Source organism: Coregonus clupeaformis, chromosome 14 (genome assembly GCF_020615455.1).
Source record: "Coregonus clupeaformis isolate EN_2021a chromosome 14, ASM2061545v1, whole genome shotgun sequence".
Classification (NCBI taxonomy): Eukaryota; Metazoa; Chordata; class Actinopteri; order Salmoniformes; family Salmonidae; genus Coregonus; species Coregonus clupeaformis.
This window is the reverse complement of record NC_059205.1, coordinates 18,728,374-18,737,294: the sequence shown is the minus strand read 5'-3', so window position 1 is coordinate 18,737,294 and position 8,921 is coordinate 18,728,374. Positions and strand designations below refer to the sequence as shown.

At 43.3% G+C, this 8,921-nt stretch overlaps 1 pseudogene; it reads left to right on the top strand.

Moving 5' to 3' along the window:
- The first annotated feature begins 308 nt into the window (after positions 1–308).
- LOC121581357 overlaps positions 309–8,921 on the top strand; it is a 176,908-nt pseudogene continuing 168,295 nt past the window's right edge.

Sequence of the window (8,921 nt, the reverse complement as noted above, 5' to 3'; positions counted from 1 at the left end):
TCGCGGCCGCCTCGTTGAAGAAAAAATCTTAGTCCAATACGAGGTTAGTAATCGCTGTCCCGATATCCTGAAGCTCTTTTTGGTTATAAGAGACGATGGCAGAAACATTATGTACAAAATAAATTATAAATAACGCGGAAAAACACACATAATAGTACAATTGGTTAGAGGGCTGTAAAACGGCAGCCATCTTCTCCGGCGCCATTCTTGATATCTCATCTCTCCAGCATGGGGGACGCGATGGAGGACTGCTCTCAACTCGGGCATCCAACTGGCACTTTAATGACCAGTATGATGACACGCCCAACATGGCGAGGGAATTGCCAACCAGTGTTGTGGACCCATTCAGCTTCAACGCTAAGGATGGGTCAGAGGAGTCATTCCAAGGATCTGACTCACTACGTGCTGTCCTGCGTGCGGTCTTAGCTAGGCTAGAGCTAGAGGCCTCAAGCCACAGCCCCTGCCACTAACCCGTTATTTAAGAATGCCGGCACCTACACCGTTCGGTGTGCCACCTTCACCGGCTTTTCTTACGGAGCTTCAAAGATGCTGGGCCGACCCACGTGTTCTCGCCCACCAAGGCAAGGATAGTAGGATGCTATCTGCCATACGCAACACAAAACAACATGGGCTGGACCATATGCCTAAGGGGGATGAATGCATAGCAGAGCTGATGCTTTCCCCAGATGAAGCCCTGAAGGATGACGCCTGCTGCCCCAGACCTCAGTACAGGGCCACTGATGAACTACTGTCACGGGCCTACAACACAGTGGCCCGCATTGGGAAAGTTCTCCCCTTTCACGTACGGTCAACGTTTACCAGACCGTAGCCGCAGGGGAATGGTTCACGTTCTCTGGACTTAAAGGACGCTTATTTTCACGTTCCTGTGTTACCAGAACACAGACGTTTCCTGCGGTTTGCCTTCCAAAGCCAGGCAGTTTGCGGTATTACCCTTTGGCCTCTCACTGGCTCCTCGTGTCTTCACAAGATGCATGAGTGCAGCCCTGAGCTTATAATTAATTAATAATCATTAATATAATAATAATTACCTCGACGACTGGCTCATCTGCATCCCTGCTCACGAGCGTGCGGACAAGCGCACAGCACTGACCTATGTCACCGCACTGGGTGACATCACTCCAAGCCAAAAGGTCACTTTTACTGGCATGACTCTGAACTCCCACACCATGAGGGTGTGGACAGCATTCTTCTGCAACAATTCCAGTTGAACACATTGGTGAAAGTATGAACGTTCCAACAACTTATGGGTATGCTCGTGGTGGCCTCCGCAGTGACACAGTTAGGCCTGCTTGCATTTGTTACATTTTAGCAGACGCTCTTATCCAAAGCCACTTACAGTAGTGAGTGCCTACATCTTCATACTTTTATTTCTCGTACTGGTACCCCGTAGGAATCAAACCCACAACCCTGGCATTGCAAGCGCCATGCTCTAGCAACTGAGCCACACAGGACTGCTGTCTTTAAGACCACTACAAGTGGGGTTCAACGACTTCCGCTTGGACCACAAGAGGGACAGAAACACCAAAATCCGAGTGACAAGGGTGTGCTACTCTACTGTGCAGCAGTGGAGAAAGAGAATCTACCTGACTACAAGTATCCCTTTCGGATCAATTCCGTCAAGGCGGGAAGTAGTGATGGCCGATGCTTCACTAACAGGCTGGGGAGCAGCGTAGCAACACAGGACTGTACGTGGAGAGTGGTGGACCTGCTGGGCAGTTTACCTATCCCTGAAACACTTTCTGCCTGTTCTCAAACATAAACGATATAATATACAAACATATACGATCAGACAATACATCGACAGTGTTCCACATCAACCATCAAGGGGGAATGAGGTCTGTACAGTCCCTACAGGTGGCCCAACAACTCCTGACATGGCCTCCCTACGAGCCATCCATCTCCCAGGCAAGGTAACCGAGGTGGCGGATTTCTTGTCATAAAAGAAACTGCCCCAGGGGAATGGAGACGTCACCCACAAGTAGTGAAGATGATATGGCAGCGGTTTGGAGCAGCACTTGGAATTGTTCGTTTCAGAGCAAACATCCCACTGCTCCATCTGGTTCTCTCTGGCAGAGACAAACAGCTCCCTGGGCATGGACGCCTTAGCCCACACATGGCCTGAAGGCCTGCTGTATGCATTGATTGTGAAGATGCGTTGCAGTGGATAGCTGGCGTCTTATGGGCTCCTGAACAATTCTGCTATTTTGTGTGTTTTTGTTTACGCTGATTGTAACTTTTTGTACATAATATTTCCACCATCATTTCCTATGACCGAAAACATCTTCTGATAATCAGAACAGTGATCACTAACCTCGATTTGGATGAAGATTTCTACTTCAACTAGTCGTAGGCTGTGGATGTACTTCCTATTCCGGACCAGGCCCTAATTCCCAGGACTCGAAAGAGGAAGAAACAGCGCAAGGGAGGAAAACAAGTGGGCTCCCTGACGAGACTACGACGGTGAGTAAATAAATCGGCTCTACCCTCCGTTCTATTGGCAAACATACAATCACTAGAGGACAAACTGGAAGAGCTCCGTTTAAGACTATCCTATCAGCGGGACCTGAAGAACTATAATATCCTATGTTTCTCTGAGTCGTGACTGAACAAGGACATGGATAATATACATCTAGCTGGTTTTTCTATGCATCGCCAAGACCGAATGGCAACTTAAGGTTAAGGGGGAGGTGTGTGTCTCTTTGTCAACAACAGCTGGTGTGCGATCTGTAAAGTTAACGAAGTCTTGAGGTTTTGCTCACCTGAGTTAGAATACCTCATGATAAGCTACAGATGATACTATTTTTTGTAGCTGTCTATTTATCACCACAAACCGATACTGGCACTAAGACCGCACTCAACGAGCTGTACAAGAAAATGCACATCAAGATGGGGCGCTCCTAGTGGCCGGTGATTTTAATGCAGAGAAACTGAAATCTGTCTTACCTCATTTCTACCAGCATGTCACCTGTGCAACTAGAGGGGAAAAAACTGTAGGTCATCTTTATTCCACACTCAGAAACACATACAAAGCTCTCCCTCTCCCTTGCCCTTGCAAACAATCACGGATTACAAAGGGAAACCCAGACGCGAGCTGCCCAGTGACGCGAGACTACTAGGCGAGCTAAATGAGCTAAATGCCTATGCTCGCTTCGAGGCAAGCAACACTGAACCATGCATGAAAGCACCAGCTGTTCTGGATGACTGCGTGATCTCGCTCTCTGTAGCCGATGTGAGTAAGACCTTTAACAGGTTAACAGACATATTACCAGGACGCGTGCGCAGAGCATTCACTGACCAGCTGGCAAGTGTCTTCACTGACATTTTCACTGACATTCTATCCATGACCCAGTCAGTAATACCTACATGTTTCAAGCAGACCACCATAGTCTCTGTGCCTAAGAATGCCTAGGTAATCTAAATGACTATCGCCCGGTAGCACTCACATCTGTAGCAATAAAATGCTTTGAAAGGCTTGTCATGGCTCACATCAACATAATCCGCCCCAACTGATCCACAGATGACACAATCATTATTGCACTCCACACTACCCTCTCCCACCTGGACAAGGGGAACACTTACGTGAGAATGCTGTTCATTGACTACAGCTCAGCGTTCAACACCATAGTTCCCTCCAAGCTCAGGACCCTGGGACTGAACACCTCCCTCTGCAACTGGATTCTGGACTTCCTGACGGGTCTCCCCCAGGTGGTGAGGATAGGCAACAATAAATCTGCCATGCTGAATCTCAACACGGGGGCCCCTCAGGGGTGCGTGCTTGGTCCCCTCAGGGGTGCGTGCTTGGTCCCCTCCCGTACTCCCTGTTCACCCACGAATGCGTGGCCGAGCACGACTCCAACACCATCATTAAGTTTGCTGACGACACGACAGTGGTTGGCCTGATCACCGACAATGATGAGAGAGCCTATAGGGAGGAGGTCAGGGACCTGGCAGTGTGGTGCCAGGATAACAACCTCTCCCTCAAAGTCAGCAAGAAAAAGGAGTTGATCGTGGACTACAGGAAACGGACGGCTGACCATGTCCCCAGTGGGTCGAGAGCTTCAAATTCCTCGTTGTCCACCTCAGTAAAGAGTTATCATGATCCACACACACCAACACAGTCGTGAAGAAGGCACAACAACGCTTCTTCCCCCTCAGGAGGCTGAAAAGATTTGGCATTGTCCCTCAGGTACTCAAAAAGTTATACAGCTGCACCATTGAGAGCATCTTGACTGGCTGAATCACCACTTGGTATGCAATTGCTTGGAATTCGACTGCAAGGCGCTACGGGGGTAATGCGTACGGTCAAGTACATCACTGGGGCCGAACTCCCTGATCTCTATACCAGGCAGTGTCAGAGGAAGGCCCTAAAAATTGTAAAAGACTCCAGCCACCCAAGTCATAGATTGTTCTCTCTGCTACTGCATGGCAAGCTGCACCAAATCTGGAATCAACAGGACCCTGAACGGCTTCTACCCCCAAGCCGTAAGACTGCTAAGTAGTTAGATAAATAGTTAACCAATAGCTACCCGGACTATCTGCATTGACCCTTTTTGCACAAACATCACATACGCTTCTGCTACTTTTCATCTATCCTGTTGCCCATTCACTTTATCCCTACCTATATGTTCTACCTCAATTACCTCGTACCCCTGCACATCGACTCAGTACTGGTACCCTGTGTATATAGCCAAGTTATTGTTACTCAATGTGTATTTATTCCTTGTGTTATTATTTTTCTATTATTTCTCTTTTTTTCTCTCGGCATTGTTGGGAAGGGCCCGTAAGTAAGCATTTCACTGTTAGTCTACACCTGTAGTTTACGAAGCATGTGACAATAACATTTTATTTTATTTGGTGGCCCCTGACTTAATTACAAGAGTATGGGTTAAAGTAACAAAATCGTTCAACGAAGGATTCCGATGACTGAAATTGATGAACTGTTATTGAAAAAGTATTAATAAAATAAAATAAAAAGAAAGGCTACTACAGAGGACAAACATAGGTACAAGGTGGGTGTTTCATAATATATATTTTTTAGTATTGACCTTGGGTTAATCGATGTAGTCGGAGCTAGATTCCACAAAGCCTGGTCTCGGCTCCACTACGTTGGGGAAGTTCTTCCGAAACTTCCTTCACCATGGAGTGGAGTTTAGTCCGCTAGACAGACAACTGACTACTTGTATTCCACATTTGATCAATATCAGAGCTTGCAATATTGGGTTACATTAGCTTTTTGAGTTTAGGGGGTGTGTCACAAAATCTATGAATTGAACCACTTTTGCAGTAAAACATTTTTACACAACCATTGCACACCCATTGCATAAATGGGAGACATTAGGGATGTGAAAAAACATGGTTGTGTTTTTGCTCTACCTCGAGTAGGAGTATCTAAAAAATGTAGGGGCTTTGCCCTTCTGTCATCAACTCAGCAATGTCACTCACAGTCATTACATACTGGTGACTGACAGTACATGCCATGTTCCTTTTTATACAGGAAAGCTATGCTGTTTTAATTACTATACATTGTGTATATCATCCCTTGTAGTGAGTGACAGTGTTGTAATGGAGTATCCATAAAGACGTGGACTAATGGGATGAGAGATACAAGACAGAGCAGTCTTTTGAATGGTTCAGAAACCATTCTCCAAGTTCCAGCATCTATTGGAGCAACACGTCAAGTACGAGGATGCCATCCTTGTGCTTGGTATGTGTTTTGTCCTTACTTGCTCAGCTATAGCTATTTTATATAATTTCTGAAGAAATGTTGGGCCTTGTGCAAATTAGACATATTGCACAAATAATATTTGTGTCATCATTTGGTAATGTTGATGAAAAGAGTGGAACGGGGACTGTTTTAGTTTTGGCTCTATAGTTAACATGACAGAGCACAAGATGTCACTGTAAGACAACTTTTGAAAATGTCCATGTTCAGGTTGCTCATAATATAATTATCCCAACCCTTGCAAGTTCTTCAGCGCCTGATTAGAGAATTCTACAGAAGTGGTTGAAAGTCATTTGTAGAGATGCATGAGCAGGTTTTGTAGCTATTCAGTGCATGATATGCATCAATTTGAGCTACAAACATTTGCTGTTCAGCACACATCTTTCACTGATACAGGGTGCAGACTGATAGCTGTGGTACCCTATGCTGCCTATTATTTGAATGCAAGTGTTAACAGCATGGATTTTTTTTTTTAAGTACTACTTATTTATATTTTTGACAACTTCTACTTTTACTTCACTACATTCCTAAAGAAAATATTATACTTTTTACTTCATACATTTTCTCTGACAACCCAAAGTACTCGTTACATTTTAAATGCTTAGCAGGACAGGAAAATTGTGAAATTCACACACTTATCAAGATAACACGTGGTCATCCCTACTGCCTATGGTCTGGCGGACTCACTAAACACAAATGCATATTTTGTAAATAATGTCTGAGTGTTGGAGTGTGCCCCTGGCTATCCATCAATTTTAAAAACAAGAAAATGGTGCCATCTGCTTTGCTTAATATAAGACATTTGAAATGATTTATACTTTTACTTCTACTTTTGATACTTAATTATATTTTAGCAATTACATTCACTTTTGATACTTAACTATATTTAAAACCAAAAACTTTTAGACTTTTACTCAAGTAGTATTTTACTGGGTGACTTTCACTTTTACTTGAGTAACTTTCTATTAAGGCATCTATACTTTTACTCAAGTATGACAGTTGGGTACTTTTTCCACCACTGCTACAGACACCCTACCCAAGCCCATGTGGCTATCTATCCCAGTAGTGAAAGCTATTCCTTGTGGAATATTACAGAATGCAACAGTTAGTTTATGTTGACAAAGGTGTTTAACATGGTTGCATTATTTTGATGGAATATCCCTCATAAAACGGGTTGATAATAAAAAGAGTCCTGAATAATATTATCCCAGTGCAGAGGATTCCAAAGCCAACCTTGCTAATATTCGTTTTTTGCTTGTTTAAATTGTTGTACTGTAGTTGCAGTGATCATGCAGGGGCCTAGGGGGCACTGTTGCTACAGTGGTCTGTTGTCACTGTGCTACTGTAGGTACCTTGTATGCACAGCAGCACTCTTGGTTGGGAGGGTGTGTGTGCACGTAGTTCTGGAGGGTTCGATGCTGAAAATGAGCGTCAGGAAACCACAGGGGCTTTCTGGACTATGATGGGGTAAGACCAGTGTCGTCAAGAGCTAGGCACTAGGCACGCACTCCTCCATGGAAAACTCCTGTAATTTCTCTTGTCTTTCACACGACGCTGGGAGAGAAATTTCCCTCAGATCAAACAGGTTAATTTAGATCTGATATCAAATCGCCTCTCTGCTCATACAGTGGTATGGTGTTGACTACAGTGATAACGTTTGTAAACCCTTTAGGATTTTCTGTATTTCTGCATACATTTGACCTAAAATTAGATCAGCTTTTCATCTGTCCTAATAATAGATAAAGTGAACCTGATTAAACAAATAAGACAAAAACAAGTTCTCCATTGAGGAAATTGATCCAACATTCAATTTCTTTGTCGGAAAACGTATGCAAACCTCTAGATTAATCAGCTCAATTAAGTGTATTAAAGTAGTAAAACATTTAGTATTTGGTTCCATATTCCTTGCATGCAATGACTACATCAAGCTTGTGACTCTACAAACTCATTGGATGCATTTGTAGATTGTTTTGGGTTATGTTTTGCCCAACAAGAACTGAATGGTGAATAATGACTTGCGCCCATTTTAGAGTCACTTTTATTGTTAGTAAGAATAGAAGATGTTTCTGAACACTTCTACATTCATGTGGATGCTACCATGATTAAGGATAATCATGAATACATCATGAATAATGATGAGTGTGAAGGTTACAGAGGCAAAACGATCACCCCCCAAAAAAAAAAAAAAAAAATGCTAACCTCCCCTGTTATTGGTAATGGTGAGAGGTAAGCAAGTTTTGTTGTAGCCACTTTCTCACTTATCATTATTCATGATTCATTAATATTTTTCTTAATCATGCCATTATCAGGATTAATTTAGATGTGTTCAGAAACATCTTATCTACTCACTTAAAAAATAAAATTACTCCAGTTATCATTCACCATTCAGTTACTATGGGGCAAAACATAACCCAAAACACAACGAAAACAAACTGCAACTGCATCCAATGAGTTTGTAGAGTCATAAACTTGATGTAGTCATTGAGCTGATTAATCTAGATGTTCACATACCTTTTCCAACAAAGAAATGTAATGTTGGATACTTTTCTCAACAAAGAAATGAAAAAGTACAATTTTGTTTGTGTTATTTGTTTAATCAGGTTCACTTTACCTATTGTTAGGACTTACACAAAAAAACGATATGAACACAACATGTAAAGTGTTGGTCCCATGTTTCATGAGCAGAAATAAAAGATCCCAGAAATGTTCCATACGCAGAAAAAGCTTATTTCTCTCAAATGTTTTGCAAAATTTGTTTACATCCCTGTTAGTGAGCATTTCTCCTTTGCCAAGATAATCAATCCACCTGGCAAGTGTGGCATATCAAGAAGCTGATTAAACAGCATGATCATTACACAGGTGCACCTTGTGCTGGGGACAATAAAAGGCCACTCTAAAATGTGCAGTTTTGTCACACAATGCCACACAATGTCCACCAGAGCTGTTGCCAGATAATTTAATATTTATTTCTCTACCCTAAGCCACCTCCAACGTCGTTTAAGAGAATTTGGCAGTACTTCCAACTGGCCTCACAACCGCAGACCACGTGTAACAACACCAGCCCAGGACCTCCACATCCGGCTTCTTCACCTGCAGCATGGTCTGAGACCAGCCACCCAGACAGCTGATGAAACTTGCACAATTGGTGGCTGACTAAATACTTTTTTTCCCCACTGTA